Source organism: Ylistrum balloti, unplaced genomic scaffold (genome assembly GCF_031769215.1).
Source record: "Ylistrum balloti isolate Yb309-2 unplaced genomic scaffold, AGI_CSIRO_Ybal_v1 Utg370360, whole genome shotgun sequence".
NCBI classification, from domain to species: domain Eukaryota; kingdom Metazoa; phylum Mollusca; class Bivalvia; order Pectinida; family Pectinidae; genus Ylistrum; species Ylistrum balloti.
In genome coordinates this window covers 245,612-263,672 of record NW_026782255.1, presented here as the reverse complement: position 1 = coordinate 263,672, position 18,061 = coordinate 245,612, and the positions used below count along the sequence as shown (strand labels likewise).

Sequence of the window (18,061 nt, the reverse complement as noted above, 5' to 3'; positions counted from 1 at the left end):
AAAAACAGGGCTTCGGATCAAAGCATCTCTGTGAATGTGATATTAGCAGCATCAATCTCTGGCAAGCTTTTAATTAACCTAGATGACAAAGGTATTTATTTAGGAGTGATGGTGTAGAAATTGCATTTGGTTTCCACCTATGGTGCTAATGTGTATCAAATCAAAAGGTGTACGTGTATCAGCAAGGATTTCTGAAACTTTCCATATCCTGTATACTGTGGTATCTCACGCTCTAAGCTTCAATAGCAGTGACTTGAAACTCAGACACTCAATTGTAAAGCTATTTATGATTGAGCTGTCAACCTCACTGTATACTTAATGGACATAGAAACACAAATTTCTAGGCTTATTCTTAAAGTCCCAGTTATCTTCTTGAAGCAAAACAGATCATTTGTGTGGATCAGTCACTAAATCAAATTTAAATACATAATGTTAGAATTAATCAACAGGGATAATGTCACTTTTAATATATAGAAATACTGGACTTGATTTTCTTCAGTTTTTATACAAAATCAAATTTGAGAAAACAATATATCACAGAATATGTTGAAATATAAGAGAAGGCTGCCAAACTATCAGTACCTCGAGAGTATGATGGAAGACTTAAAAACCTGATGGTGTACCAGGGACAAGTAATGATTGAAATAATCTTGGACAGAGACGAACAATAAACACATACATGGACATCTAGCTTTGGTAATGATCTTTTTGTCTGTATTCATATTGTTTTACTAAAGAATTGTTATGAAGCTCTGCAAGTTTTTATCCTTAAGGGTCATAGGAGGACGTCTGAGGAAAGGTAAAGTAAATGTATACAATTTATGATGGTTATAAATCGGCAGTGTAACTCAACTGATCATTAGATATCTCAGTATTACCATAAAAGAAGGTAATTATTGAAATTATACAATTCATTTTGCCTACTAAATAGGGTTATTTTCATAAAAATTGTTCCTGTTTATTCTATCTGTTGGCAGTTTATTACAATCGAGAATTTGTTGGTATTTGTCGTATTCCATTTTTTGTAGACCTCTGTAAGTAATATCCAATTTCCCACTAACTGGTCAATTGTTAACTTTTCTGGCTGCTCTTTTCTGTCAGACACTTCAAATTTGATTTCTGTGATTGTTACTGATAAAATCAGACAGCTAGCTAGGTCTTCAGATGTTACAGAGCCAGATCAAATCAATGTTTGAATGATTTAGTGCTAGCATAATACTTTTTTCAAATGATGTCAAGCTTTTAAATGACACAGCTTTGGAAATAAAAGACAACTCAAGATTTCTTAAATGACAAGGATAACCTAATGTTATCTCTTAACTGATACACAATCAAAAATTTTGTTTATGTATGGCGATCTTGATTATCATATACAGTTACAAAATTACAGTCTTATGTAAAACTGAAGCACCATACATTTACTGCTAATTTCTCTTACCAAAAAAACTTGGAAAAGAACAAAATAAAATTCAAACCGTGACCTGTTAACGAAACTTGTCCACTGTGTTGTTTTGTAAGTATTTTATTGTATTGCAAATGTCAGACAGGGATGGTAAACTGCTATAATACTACAGACCTACTTAATTTAGCACAGCCTTAATGCTATATAAACTTAATCCGAAACTGTAATTATTGCAATCATATTTCAGCACAATCAGTCCAGTGCAAAAAGTCTAAAATAAGACTACTGCCAAAATATGTATGTTTACAGTATACTGAACTTAAAAAATACTTTGATAGGTTTTATTAATGCTATTTTTTGTGGATTGATTAAATAAACACAAGAAATTGGATACCTTGAATATAAAAGAAAATGTTTGTTTCATGAAATTAAATCCTTTTTGTTTTACAGTTTTGATATAAACCGCAACAGTATACAAACATCGTGGAAAAAACTAATTTTGCAGCGCAGGGATCTGTGCTGGGTAGGAAGTCACAGAAAGGGAGAAGGGTTAGCACTCTTTATGGATGCCGTGAGGATGAAACAATTCCCTCGACAGCTTGTCCGTGGGGATAACTCGTTATCTGTCAGAGTTGGATGACTTTGTAAACACGAGGACAATCTGTGTATCATTAAATAACAGATACCTGGGTGATATCTCACCTGTCTTACTGCTGGTAGTCCTACACCTGTACATGTCTCGTTAGCATACCTGATACAACTCAAAGACACACCAGCATTTTGATATTATACATTTTAATAAAATAATCATTTCCTATATAATCCTAATTAAAAATATTTTTGATTCAAACTCATAACTGAAATTTTTATTAAATAATTCATGAAATATTTTGATTAAATTTGATACCTGGTGAAAGTCAACGTTAAAGTTTGCATAAAGGACGTACAGGTAGCAATGAATACCTGACTGCGGCTGGTCAACCCATAAGGGCTGCTGCTCGGATCATCCCTGGGTAGGATGTTATGATCTAATAAACTTTAGTAACAGATGCTGTGTGTTTACTTATCTGGTCCACACGTAATCTGACAAATCGTATCCAGGAAGAGGTACCGATTTATATAGTTAATCAATGGGCCTTTCACTCATATATTGTCAATTCTCCTCCTGTATGATGTTGATACAATAAATATCTGTGTCATTGACAACCAATAACGATCATCTGCAATGTCCAAACACAAAATTTTAATTTAAATCATACGTTAGCAGAAAAGGTGCAAGTACCATTTCTGAATTAAGAAACAAGATTTTTAGGTTCCATCTTGAAATCTATGACTGTTGTACATTGCACATGATTTGTTTGCTATATTTAGATCGCCTTCTTGATGTCGGATGAAACTCACATTCAGCATTTCGTTATTGCAGCTGGTTGTAATAATTGTTTCAAATTTCGTAAATATGTACTGGTATACTTTAATAGTGATTTCATATTTTCATAAATAAGATGAAAATTCAAGCTTTTCTTGAAAGACGAAGAATTGTACGCTTTGTGGGAGACTGATATTCTTGTATGTTAATTATATTCTGTCAATCATGAACATCACGTTGACATAGTCAATACTAATCCAAAATATTGGTCATAAATAAAAAATATCGCGAACGAAGAGTATAAAAATAATGACTAGTTCATGCTTTCAGCCTCGTTCAGGTCATAGATGTACACAATATGTCAGATGATTTCAGGCCATTGCATGTTTTGAGGTAATGACAACTCAGGATCTATAATTAATTATAAGTTATAGCTACTACTTTTATCTGTTTATTGAAATATATCGTAGATTTATTGAAAGTTTTAGGGACTGGGCTGACACTACGGAGAGATTTTTATGCGATGACAGGTTTTTTTGGTTATTGTAAAACATCCCATTGTTCCTGAACACTTGACCAAGCTCGGAGGTGATGGTAGAACTGTAAGAGTTGACAGCTTTGTGTTAAGATGATTAGGCCCTATCTCAAGCACATATGTTACAGATATTTAGGGAACATCAATTTGAACCCATTAGGGCTCAATTATCTTTGGTGTGGTTCTGTGATAAGAATTGTGATTGGTCCTTTGTCTGCCTGGCACACACATGGAGACAGCCAGCTGGGATAAATAGGAATTATCATTTCCTAGAGGGCTGTAAGGGATACTCAAGTCCTTGTCTTTCCTATACTGATTAGAAGGATAGAAAAACAACACCCGTCCTAATTTACTTCATTTTAAATCTGTCTGAGAGTTTGAATGATGTAACCCATGTGACACAACTAATACAGAATACTCTTGTATGGACACAACCCTGTGTGGACATAATAGAGTTGTGGGTCTGTATATGGATATTGGGTTGTGGGTCTGTATATAGATATAGTGTTGTGTGTCTGGTTGGTCTGTATATAGATATAGGGTTGTTGGTCTGTTCATAGATATATGGTTGTTGGTCTGTTCATAGATATAGGGTTGTGGGTCTGTACATAGATATAGGGTTGTGGGTTTGTATATAGATATAGGGTTGTTGGTCTGTACATAGATATAGGGTTGTGGGTCTGTACCTAGATATAGGTTTGTGGGTCTGTATATAGATATAGGGTTGTTGGTTTGTATATCGATATAGGGTTGTGGGTCTGTACCTAGATATAGGTTTGTGGGTCTGTACATAGATATAGGGTTGTGGGTCTGTATATAGATATAGTGTTGTGGGTCTGTATATAGATATAGGGTTGTTGGTTTGTATATCGATAAAGGGTTGTGGGTCTGTATATAGATATAGGAGGTCTGTATATAGATATAGGGTTGAAGGTCTGTATATTGATATAGGGTTGTGTGTTTGTATATAGATATATTGTAGGTCTATATATAGATATAGTTGTGTGTCTGTATATAGATATAGGGTTGTGGGTCTGTATATATATAGGGTTGTTGGTTTGTATATATATAGGGTTGTGGGTCTGTATATATAGGTTTGTGGGTCTGTATATATAGATGGGTCTGTATATAGATATAGGATTGTTGGTTTGTATATCGATATAGGGTTGTAGGTCTGTATATAGATATAGGGTTGTGGGTCTGTATATAGATATAGGAGGTCTGTATATAGATATAGGGTTGAAGGTCTGTATATTGATATAGGGTTGTGTGTTTGTATATAGATATAGGGTTGTAGGTCTATATATAGATATAGGGTTGTGTGTCTGTATATAGAATAGGGTTGTGGGTCTATATATAGATATAGGGTTGCAGGTCTGTATATGGACACAGGGTTGTGGGACTATATATGGGTATAATGTTGTTGGTCTGAATAGAGATATAGCATTTTGGGTATGTATATAGATATAAAGTTGTAGGTCTGTATATAGATATAGGGTTGTGGGTCTGTATATGGATAGAGGGTTTTGGGACTGTATGGACAAAGGGTTGCCTGTCTGTATGGACACAGGGTTATGGGTTTCTATCTGGACACAGGGTTTTGAGTCTGTATGGATCATGGTTGTGGGTCTGTATTGACAAAGGGTTGAGTGTCTGTATGGACACAGGGTATGGGTCTGTATGGACACAGGGATGTGTCACTGTTTATGTATATGTCTGGACAAAGCATTGTCTGTAATGTGTGTCTGTATGGATACATGGAATTAAGACTGAAAGTTAAGGTTTATCACCAATACAACAAATGCTACACACAACCAAGTCCTGAGAAGTCAGACATGAGCAAATGGAGTAGAAAGTACTTGAGGTTGGAGACACCACTAACGATTTGAAAACATTTGCCATAAGTTTCCAGCAGTCGTGACAGAACACATGGAGCAGCAATGTATGAGCACATCGTAAGGACCTATGTACAAGGGGAGGGCTTCAAGTGGTGTGCCACTGATTAAGTGGTTGATTCGATAATGAAATGGGAAAAAAACGTGATCATATTCCTGCAAAACACAAGATAGAGAAGATTATGTCATAAATACCAATTTCTTATCTGACGCACCAAGATTTTCCCAGCATTCTGTTGGCACTGGACAGGAAGATAGCACTAAACCTCTCACTGTGACAACTGCGGGCGTGCAAACTAGTGTCATTATGATATAGACGTCCCCTATATACAGCTACGTATGTATGGTAAATATCGCCTCAATTATATCTAACAAATATCGCTGTGGCTACACTGTGTCTCCTGCTTTTCTTTCCAAACATTATCATCAATTCAGTTCTTATAATGACAGTTTCACTGTTTCTTTTTTTTTCTCTCTCTATAACAGACATAATCAGATGAAGTTGTTAAAAAAAATTTATTGCCGTAGGAGCAAAATCAAATTTAATGTCAAAATGAGTTTTATTTCTTATTTTTTCTTCAGTTTGATGATGTGAAGATATCAGTAAAAACAGAATGGTTTGTTAAAATATTCTTGGGGAGTTGACATAAATTCAAATTACATATGTCCTTAACAATGAAAGTCCTCATTTCCTGCCACTAATAGCTTGTTTGTTTGTTGGATTTATTGTCCCCTGAACAGCCAGGGTCATTTTGAGACAAGTTCTCTTAGTGGTAGCTGGTTGTTACCTCTGTGAACAACTTACTGGAGGCCCGCCACAGCACATAGCATCAATACAAACTCCAAATGACATTAAGTTGCTAGAGATATGATTACACTGATTTGGGGCAGACTCCAATGGAATTTGATGAAGTGGACATAGGTCTGTCCCCTGACAAAATGGTCAGAGATAAATATAAATCTTGTGATGTAACAAATACAAATAATTGAAAATAGTTATTTGTTGGTTTTTATTTACTTATTAATTGTTTGAAAACATTTTACAAATGCATATATTTCAAATTTTTATGGTGTGGGATGATGAAGGTGTATGTTAATACCTTGTAGTGGTGTGTGATGGTGGTGTTGGGTGGAGGTGGTGTGTGTTGATGTCTTGTGGTAGTGTATCGTAATGGTGGTGCATGTTAGTGTCTTGCAGGGGTGTTGGCATACATATATTGATGGTGGTGTGTAGTGGTGTCTTGTGGTGGTGTGTGGTAGACTGGTGTGGGGTGGTAGTCGATAGTGTGTAGTAGACTGGTGTGGGGTGGTAGTCGGTGGTGTGTGGTAGACTGGTGTGGGGTGGTACTCGGTGGTATGTGGTAAACTGGTGTGGGGTGGTAGTCAGTAGTGTGTGGTAGACTGGTTTGGGGTGGTAGTCGGTGGTATGTGGTAGACTGGTTTGGGTTGGTAGTCGGTGGTATGTGGTAGACTGGTGTGAGGTGGTAGTCAGTGGTGTGGTAGACTGGTGTGAGGTGGTAGTCAGTGGTGTGGTAGACTGGTGTGAGGTGGTAGTCGGTGGTGTGTGATAGACTGGCGTGAGGTGGTAGTCGGTGGTGTATGATAGACTGGCGTGGGGTGGTAGTCAGTAGTGTGCGATAGATTGGTGTGGGGTGGTAGTCAGTGGTGTGTGGTAGACTGGTGTGGGGTGGTAGTCGGTGGTGTGCGATAGACTGGTGTGGGGTGGTAGTTGGTGGTGTGTGGTAGACTGGTATGGGGTGGTAGTCAGTAGTGTGTGGTAGACTGGTGTAGGGTGGTACTTGGGGTTGTGTGTGGTAGACTGGTTTGGGTTGGTAATCAGTGGTGTATGGTAGACTGGTGTGGGGTGTTAGTCAGTGGTGTGTGGTAGACTGGTGTTGGTGGTACTGGTGTTGTGTGGTGATGCCTTGTGGTGTTGGTGTTGGTGGTACTGGTGGTTCAGGATAGTAGTTTAGTCATTGTTGGGTCAGTGTATAAAATGAAATGGTTGGAGCATATATAGTGTATTAACATTGAAATCTTATTCATTAAGGTTAGCAAACAGTAGAGGAGGATTTCAGGTTTATCAGTGGGAGGAGACACAGAAAGTCAATTTCAAAGGTAAATTAACCATAAAATATAAATTAAATAAGAAATGTAGGTAATTAAATGTGTTCCCACTGTTGTCTCTCTGTATGTTCCATAGACTCTGCCCAGATAGTAAACAAGACACCATTTGATTGCTCTAAAGGGTTATGACAGTGAGTCTGGCTACTGAGAAAAGATACATCTAACTTCTAATACCAATTTTAATGAAGTTAAATTGAAATGTGCATAAAAATGAAAAACGCAACCAAGGAAGTCTTTCATCAAAAATCAAGTCATCTTCATTTTTTTTCGTAGTTAAATTTGAATCAAAATTTGATATCTGTGAGAATGATATTGCCATAATGAAGTATAAACAGCGCTTCTGTTTGGGTAGCTATCCTCCTGGTATACACAGTAGATAAGGGACACTCGGGCTGTGCTGACATACTGTTGCCAGACCTGTAGGGCCATCATCCCCTTGTCAACAAGATTCCTCACAGAGAGAAGGTGAGCTCTAGTAGTTCATGAGATATTTTGTACACAAGTTTTTTTCTTATTTCAACAAGAGGTCAAATGGGCTTGTATAGGTCTCATTTTCTTAACCAAATTGCTGTTAACTTGAAAGCAGAATTTCAAAATTTAATAGATGAATAGACCCTTTTTAAATCTACATGACACAGTTTATGAAGAGAAAACTTTGTTGAAAGCTTCCATTTTTTCATGTGACTTTGGAAATTGATCAAGGTCATTAATGTGGTTCCCAAATTTAGTTATAGTATTCCTTTATTCTAGTATGACAAATTTCATAATTCATCAGAACCCTGAAAAAGAGTCGAGGTCATTCCTTTAAACAAATGTGATATCTCTTCATCCCAGCATTCCATTCAGAAAACATGCCCATGAGATTCTTGTTTTTGAAGAAGAAGCTGTTTTCAATTTTTCACACATTTAATTTCTAAGCCATTGATAGTGGGTCAAGGTCATTACACATAAAATCAACTTAAAAGATATTAGTTATCCCAGCATGCAACTGATCATAACTCTGGACCTTCCTTCAACACTTTCCACCCTCTTTGACCTTGAAAACTTGTCAATGTCATGCTATTGAACACACTTGATATCCCAGCAATTAAATAAATAGAAAAATGTCATGACATCCAGGTGCTTGGTTTTTCATGTTTTTAAAAGGTAAAAGTTATGCTTGTAAATTAGGGAAATTATACAATGTACTTATTTACATGAACTCTTGGGAGTTCGGATTTATTTCAACAGGTTTTCATTATGTTGTTCGTAAAATAATATTTTACTTTTTTAAACAGACAGATATATATATACAATTTACAAATGATAACATCTAAGTTGACCTTTTGAAATTTTATCAGAAAATTTATAAACTGAGTAACATTCTACTGAGAGTATGAATGCTTCCAGCTGTGGGTTAGGGTAACATCAGTTACCCAACATCATCATGGACACCATAGCCCCGAGAAATCTAAATATTTCACAAATAAAGATTGACAACCGTGGGTGTCAAGTCCATAATATTTTGAAAAGAATCTTTTTTATAAGATAAATTTTTCAGCTTCAAGACTTTCTATTTGCAATAACAGGGAAACTATGTATGATAAACTATCTGTAAGAGACACCAGAGTTTACATCATATCTGCTTCAATATAAATCAAATGTTTGCGATATAACACTTGATTCGGTATTTTATCCTTTTTACATCATCAATTAATTTTACATTGTACTTTGATTTCATAAATAAAATCAACTAGATTTTGTATTGTATTTTTGTTACAAGATAGAATGAGGTTTATCTATATTTTTATATATTTTTTTGTTTTTCTTGTTTGTTTATTTATTCATTTTTTTATTGATGGGTGGGGGGGAGTTCTTTTTTTTTGTTTTAATTAATCAATTTAAGTTTGTTTAAATCAAATATATAGAAACACCTACATATACCTGGAATATAAATAAATCATGAGTTAACTGGTTGACAGTTACGATCAATTACCCTTAGTAATATAGTATGATTACTATCTATCAGTTACTTATATACACACTGAGTTTAATCGGCCAAGTATGTCTGCAGAGGGGTAAACATCAAGATCAAAGCTGGGATGCTACCTCACTGCTTACTGGAGTGTGACCACAACCTCACCACATAGAAGACTGAGATCAGTGTGGAATTTGTGGGTAAACAGTAAAGTGAATGTTGTGATAACTAGTGATACATACATCAATAGGAGTCTTTAACAGTGAGTAAAAATGGCTTTATAATGTCTGTTTAAGAATAAATAACAAAGATGTTAGACGGGTAAAAGGCACTATTTAGATAGGCTGTACCGCTATATTGACAGGTGAGTCATCACCCTAACAGAACTATAATGATAGGTATGTCTAAATTACAATTCCATTACCCCCTCCCCACACCCAATACCCACCCTTAATTCCACTGTCCCCTCCCCACACCCAATACCCACCCTTCATTCCATTACCCCCTCCCCACACCCAATACCCACCCTTAATTCCACTATCCCCTCCCCACACCCAATACCCACCCTTAATTCCACTATCCCCTCCCCACACCCAATACCCACCCTTAATTCCACTGTCCCCTCCCCACACCCAATACCCACCCTTAATTCCACTATCCCCTCCCCTTCCCACACCTAAAACCCACCCTCCACTACTTTTTTTCTAACACCCAATACCCACCCTTAATTCCACTCCACTTACTTTTTTCCAATTCCACTATCCCCTCCCCACACCCAATTCACTATCCATTCTATGACTTTGATACCCATCCTACCACTACTCATTTCCTAACCCCAGTATTCAGTCTTCCTATACCCATTCCTCATCCTAAATACCCCTCTATCACTACCAAATCTCGATCTCTAATACTTTCACTACTCATCCTGGATCTTTAAACCTAAATATCTGGCTTTCCAATACCAATTCCTATTCCCAAATTCCCATCCTTCCACTTCCTCTTCCTCCACCCACATACCCACCCAAACACTACCCATATTCCTCACCCTAACATTCTTCATTCCCTGGGCCCATGCACTTTCCAACAGCTGCCATCATATTCCCAGCCTCCAACTTAATCTCCTCCCTAACTTTCCCTTTACCCCTAAATACCCATCCCATGTCAAACCTATCTCTCCCAGTCCACCTAAACTTTTTGTCACCCCCTAAACCCCTTGAATATCACATGTGATCCCTTTTTACCCTCACCCGTTGTTGTCTTCTCCCATTCATCCATATTCTCTGCCCCTTCCCTCAAACTTCAACCTAACTATTATGGTTATATCCCATCTATATGAAACATCCCCATCCCCCCCCCCCCACTCCGCCCCGCCCAAACCCCTTTAAGGACAACCAGATTTCACAGTATTCAGAACACACAAAAGCACAAACTTGTCATTTCCAATCTATAGTACTTCAGAGAAATATAGTATTTCATTCTTTAATAAAAAACTTCTTTCACAGAATTTGGAAAAAATTTTTCTTTAAACTGCTCTCTGTTTTATTCATTTTTCTCCATAAGATTAAATCAATTTTTTCTGATTTCCATTGTTCTGATTTGGAAAATGATTGCCTGCTAACAATATACAATGCATGGTACCAGTAAGGTATATATCATGACAGGTTCTGACGTGGACACAGGATGGACAGGGTGTATAACCTTACACTAGCCCTACCCTATAGAAATAGAGGGAGATCTGTTCCCATGTCAAAAGCCAGCGAACACATTACTTGAGTCATCATTGATTGTACTACGATTTGTATATAAACATTATACACGTCAAAACAAAACCTCGGTTTGTCCTCCTGGAGTGCAATGTACAAAATTAGTAGCAAGCTTTCTTGGTAAGACTCACCTTTGCTAAACATAGACCCAAATTAAAATAGTTTACCTGTAATTTTTGTGCTCATCACCGCGAAACTAGAGATGATCAAAGAATGTCATTGAAGCGCGATCCCTTCGTACTGAATGACCCCATGCCTTTCGTTGACATAACATATTGAAAGTTGTGGGAATGAAAAAACAGTAAATATGTTGTAGGAAACGAAATAAAAACTTTTGGTCTGAATGAGAATGACACTCATACCCCCCTCAGAAAGTCATTCCAGATGGAATAGCTTCATGACACGATAATAATTGGTATATCTTAATTTTCGGAAGGAGAAGAAAGGAGAGTTTTTGTGGGTGAATTAATTTTACCCTGACAAAACCCTAATAAAAATGTAACCACTAGCTAGGAGGATTTTAAAGTTTGTGGTAGAGGGAGAGGTGGAAGAGCTTAAGTACCATACATGATCAATTTAAATACACCGCTCTGAAAGCATGTGGAGAGGTGGACAGGGGATTTATCGAAGTAAGCAATGCAGTCGAGATCCAGGAAGAGAATAACCAAAATTTTTTTTTAAATTTCATCAAACTTTCCAGATCAAATTATATAAATGTAAAAATCAAATTTCAATACAGCATCACTTTGAAAATATTAAAAAAATACATATTATTTAATAATACAAATTTTGAAAATATATGTGTTTGGTGGCATTTAATATTGTTTTAAATTTAAGATATGTAATTTCATGAGGAATTTCTATTAAAAAACAGAAGAGGAAAAAACAAGAAAGCGTGATCAGCCGCTTATTATTTTTACTCATTTCACCAATGTAATTTCAGGATGTGTTATTTCTGAGACGCCATTGTCTATTGTACCTACAAGGAACCATCCTATCTCGATGTTTTATCCGTAATGACAATTTCTCTATTATTAAAAAATAAGACATAAGCGTTGGATTGTAAAACACTAGTGTAATGGTCTCTGTTCCCACTTTAATGTATTTTTATTGTTACAGTGATTCAACATGCAGGTACCTGCAGTTTCGAATCCTCCTCGTTTGTCAGTACCAAACCCCCTACAAAGACAGGTGAGAAATTCATACCAGAAAAGGTAAGAAAAGTATACCTGCTGGAGATTCCTCGCAGTGATAAAATTTTCATCACACAATAAAACAATTGTGATGATAAGACAGGCAGATCCTCATCCCAAACAGACCATCCTGTGTTGGACAGATTTTATTTCACCACAGTTCATCCGGCTTACAATCCACCCCAGTATCGTCAATAACACACATGCAATTCAACTCAGAACAAAGACAATGGGTGCAAGTACGTTTTAAATAACATCTTGTACTTTTATCAAGATAGGATTCACCCGTCGTTACGTCCAGTCATGCTACCCTAGTCTTGCTACAAAGTTCTATCTGGTTATATTAACACCTAAACAACAATGTGCTTTTACCTTAGGTATATGACATTTCAAATATAAATGTACTATTGTACTGAATTTTGCGGGTATGGGCCCATAGTCGGAAATAATCCAAACCCTCTATTTCTCTGATTTCAGTGTTAAGGCCCACATTCAGCAACATACCCATCCCTCAATTGTTAAAGGTCCAAATTTTTAGACAGCACAATATCAAACCTTGTTTTTGAACTATCTTCATATACATTTCATTTCATGTCAGAATTTTCTGTGTTTAAATTCATTGTCTTTTTATTGTTAAATTTTCAGCTAAAAGACACATTAGTGGTATAAACTTGACAAGATAATTGGTGTTTTAGGACCAAAGAATTCCAACCCTATATATCTCTTGCTCAGTAAGCAGTGTAGACTAATTTTGTCACGAAAAACAAGTTTGTTATCACAATGCCAAGACAACCACAGATGAGCGTGAAAGATGTTTAATCAGCGAGTAAATGCATATCACAATTGACATGTTTCAGGATATTTATGATGTAACAGATTGTCAGCCAATGAGATCAATGATAACAGTAATTTGTTTAACACTACAAGCGGATATGTACATGGAATAATTGTATGTTATCATGTCCTGAAATATACCAAAACAGTAGGTAAACATGTACCATGAATAACATACCCTAATAATACTCAAAATACATGATTAGGAATTACATTACTAAGTGTCTGAAAATCAATTTCAGATCACCTCGGAGAGATACATCGTATTTAAATGCAAAGAACTGTAATTTATGTTAAGGAAACTCTTTAAAGGATTTAAAAATTCAAGGAAGTGATAACAAATAAATGTACACCTGCAGTGAAATATATTCAAGATTGTCATGAACTGAAGAAAGAATCAGACATCTTAATAATCATTAGATTATATGCGGAAGCCTCCATGACAAAAGGAAATCTGGTTGCAATGTGACCAAATGAATTTACAATGCACTGACAAAAGGAGTCGCTAGGTGATCATTCGAAACATATAAGTCAGATAACTATTTATCTTTTTACTGACTTTTACTGCTAATAAACCTTACAGGTTAATCTCTGACTGTCTATGATACACGTTGGAAGACATGGAGATCCTTGAAAAAGTACTTGGAAAAAATTAGGTCAAAGTGTTCTGGAAGGATATGCTATAATCAATTACAATCGTTATTTAAATCTAGATCATAATGTCATGTTCTCAAAATGAGAGCTGGTTCTATCATATAGAAATGAAATCACTGGACATTAAAATGAGCACAATTCTAACTTCAAATTGTTCAAGATTAAACACATTTCATCTGTTTTTCAAATCCAAAGTTTTAGTATGTATTGTGAACCTTAAATATCATCTTACAAAAACCAATGAAAACAATTTACTCAATATCACAGCAGATTCTATTGGCTGCTAGAGCTTAAAACATGGTAATGATGAAGTTCTGGAAATAAAGTTTCTGGGAAGGTCATTTCTTCCACGGAAAATAAATTAAAGGTAACTTACCTCCCATGCACAGGACAAGTTTTCAAGGTTGTTTTTCAGAATTCCAGTGAAGGGCCCAAACTTCTGACCAGCAGGAATATCAACCTTAGCCCAGACTCCAAGACCTTGAAAGTTTTTAGATTCTTTAAGTTCAAACTGCTTGGGTATGGGAATATCTTCTGGTATGTAGACAGGGGGATGGTCAGTGTCATCAGCTGGGTGGTCATCAAGTGAGTTGGTCCGAGAAAAGTTGACAGATTCTTCAGCGTCCTGGTCAGTATTTGTGTGGTTGCCCAAAGGTTCAAAGGCTTCCTCACAATCACCAGCATCTGAAAACAGAGACACAGAACAATGAAATCAAGACTGAATCAACCTGAATCTGACTTCCTGTCTCATTATCAAAAATCTTTTTCCAGTTTACAAGTCTGGATAAAATCACTTTCTCCATTCTTATTTCAGTCTTACAATGGAGAATCTTTATCCATTTGAAGAAAAATAAAGAAATGTCCCTTCTGACATCGTGTTAAGGAACATTCTGGCTTAACATAATGGAGACTTCTGACCAAGACACGGACAAAGCAGAAGTTACCAACAGAACCAACCAATCACTATCTAAATTTAAGAAATGGTATCAAACAAAAAGTTTGTGACTGTTGTACATATAGAGGGATAGAAAAAATATATCACTGCATATGCGACTGTATATAACTGCTAAATAGAATTTATGTGTAAAGGCAATATCAAAATTCTTCCTTTGAATGTCTTCATTTCTGGACAAAAAAATAGAGTGCAAAATAGTTTGCGGCTTAAACTGCAACACTTTTGATAATTATTTTCTCTTTCCTTGGTATGCACTTTTTAAGTTAAGTTGTTTTTAAAATTGGGCCCATAAGCTTGATTCAGCTGTCTGTTTGTTGACAGTATGACATTTATTGCAACAGTGCTTTGATGGAGGTCCCTGCAACTGGCCCTGCCATGAGTGACCAAGTCATGAGTGACCTTGGCTTAAGTGACCCTGAGTGACCTTACCACAAGTGTATACCTTTTTAAGTGATCCAATTGTGTGTGATAACTGTTGCCATAATTTTTTATACAAGTTTTCATAACTCAAGCAAGAAAATGATGTTTATTTTTTGTTCATAAAGAAATCAAAAAGGCTGAAACAAGTGTATTTAGGTTTGTACTGAAACATCCTGTGGTATCAGATTTATCAAAAGCTAGTAAATTAATTTATTTTCTAAGCAGGCAGATTTTACATGCATCCTCAGTTCCAATATCTGTCCTAAATCAACCATATGTTACCATGCAAAAACACTTTATCACTCGTGCAAAATAATTGTCCAAAGACTGATAAGCATACAAATATCGGCTCTGCATAAGCAAATATTGAATTTCTTGATTGATTTTTGTTTAGTGATATAGATCCATGCAAAATTACAATATCAAACATAACTCTTCTATCTATTTTGATTGACAAAAATTATATAATGCTATATTATCGACGCTTAAAGACAAAATTTGAAATTTTTGTCTTGATTTAAGTTAACTAGGCTCAGAAACATTGTTGTAGGTCATCAATTTATGAATCTTTTTCTTTACAAATCCCCCACCCTCCCAAGCTATAATTGCCAATCCTAATTAAAACTAATAATTGTGTTAATTTCAACAGACATGACAAACTAACAATTGGACGAGGAAAACCAGTGAAAGGATGATGAGTGAATCGTGTGCAGGATTTTGATATTATTTATCATGTCTGTTCAGGCGTGACAGGACCCAGATTTCCAGCGGTGTGATGTTGATATCGCTGTGTTAAGTTCCTAAATGTGTTTTTACCTGACAGTATTGACGAGATCAAAGAATCAAAGAGCCTGTCCAGCAAGGACTATCGGATGACGACTCATTTCCCTGAATTGTGTCTTTATTGATGTGTTGAAGAGTTCTTTTTAATACGGACGACCAACGTGTGCTGACAGGGATGTTTGTAGCACGATGATCTTTCTCCGTTCAATAGGATAAGGATTTTCATTTAATACAGCATAATCACTATGCAAACAAAAATTTTATTCAATTTTCATTTGTTGGTGTTGAACAGAATCACTTTAGCTGCAATTTACTGACTAAATCAATAGAATTAATGTCCGATTACCAGCCAATTTAGATAGCCGCTAACGTTCAACATAATACTAATAACTGCATGATAACAGAAATTTTATTGAACACCAAACCGTAGGATCCCTTCAGAACAAAGGATGATAGGAAAACATATCATTTGCTGGGATTGTCGGAAGGATTAAGCGATATGCAGGATATCCATCACGAAGCAAAAACTGAAACACAAGTACGAAAATAACAAAATGGCTTCCCCTACAGATTAGATCTGTATGGAAACAGCTTTGTTAATTTGTTTAATACGTGAAGAATTTAGTCATTATAATGAATGAAGTGGGCCAATTTAACGACATGGTACTTGAAACTATCAATAAATCACATACAACAATATGTTGAATTTCCTATGATAGAAGAATCAGTTGGTCTCAAAAACTGTAAAGGTCACTTGAAACATTAATATTGCTTATTGTAGATCAATTATAAACAAGTCAATAAGCAAGCATCAGCAAATTACAATACAGAACTGTAAGTATTGAATTTGATCATGACAATCTGAAAATGTCATATCTGATGATTCTAAATTCTGTCCTTGATTTCTTGAAAATTTTAAACTTGTACTTGTAAATGCTGCTCTCAGCATCCAAAAGATCTGCAAATTTTCAAGTCCTGCTTGATTCGGCCTTTAAGAATTTTATTAATGTAATTGAAAAAATTACAAAGAAAAGGTTTTACTTATACATAACGCCTGCTGATTTACAGTCTTTTATTAATCATTACATAGTACTTTTATTGGTTACAAAAATTGACAAAGATATATGGATATTTCTTTTATATCTAATAATCATGAGATATGAAATAGATAACATTGAATTTAATGAAAATTTATGAAAAGGAAAGATAATTTTTCAAGATAAATTATATCAAAGTCATATGTTCAAGCTATTTTTTATATACAATGTTTACTATGCAGCAGTTTTGTTTTTGTCTCATTTTTGCTGACAGAATATGAGAAATTTTAAAAAGTTTATATTTTTCTCATTGCAGTAAATATGAAAAAAAAATCTTTATTGTAACGATAGAATTTCCAGTAATGATATAATTTGTTGGAATGGACCAATCAGAATGCTGCTATGTATTTGCTGCACAGAAATCAAATGTTTTAATTTTCAGAAGCAGATAAGTGATAAATGGTTACTATACAACACTCTTGTTGCAATATGGAATAAAATTTGTCTTTAATTTCACATTTGATATCAATTTTTCAAAACAACAGAAAACGTTAGCACTGCATTTGTAAAATTGTCTAAAGAATAGTCAACATGAGATTTGCTAGGTAGCAAAATCATTTGAACAGTTCAACTTTAATATCTATAACTGAAAATGTTTAATTTATTTCATCATGTTTATAGCTTATCTAAGTGTTTCACTGATAATTTATGAAACAAATTTTAACATTAAAAAGAAATCCAAAACTAAAAAAAAAAAAAAAATATATTTTTTTCTGATATTATATTATGAAGCTTTCAAAAATTATAATGACAGGTCTTTTTACTTACATTAATGTACTTCTATCTAAATCTTAATAAACAAAAACACCATCACAATATTAAATTAAATGAATCCTATAAATCAGGAAGCAATCTGAATGATTTGCCAAATGTCAGTCAGTGTGGCGGAAAATTTATTCGTCCGAACAGATACAGAATTTGGTCAGAGTCTCCGACTGTGACAGACACTTTAGTAAAGAAACTCTCTAAGGAAATGGGCTTAAGTCAATATTGACCAGAAATCTTCAGTTTGTCTGTCACATGAAGAAATCGTCACAACCATATCCTGACAGGACCTTGATCGAAAATCCAAGAAGAATA

At 35.3% G+C, this 18,061-nt stretch overlaps 1 long non-coding RNA gene across 2 annotated transcripts; it reads left to right on the top strand.

The window, feature by feature from the left end:
- Positions 1–7,260: 7,260 nt before the first annotated feature.
- On the top strand, positions 7,261–16,541 carry LOC132553856 (uncharacterized). 2 transcript variants are annotated; one of them, XR_009554360.1, is made up of 4 exons: positions 7,261–7,316; positions 7,678–7,790; positions 12,165–12,236; positions 15,751–16,541. It is a non-coding gene; the product is annotated as an uncharacterized LOC132553856 (long non-coding RNA). The 2 variants fall into 2 exon arrangements; XR_009554359.1 differs by lacking the exon at positions 12,165–12,236.
- The last annotated feature ends 1,520 nt before the right edge of the window (positions 16,542–18,061 follow it).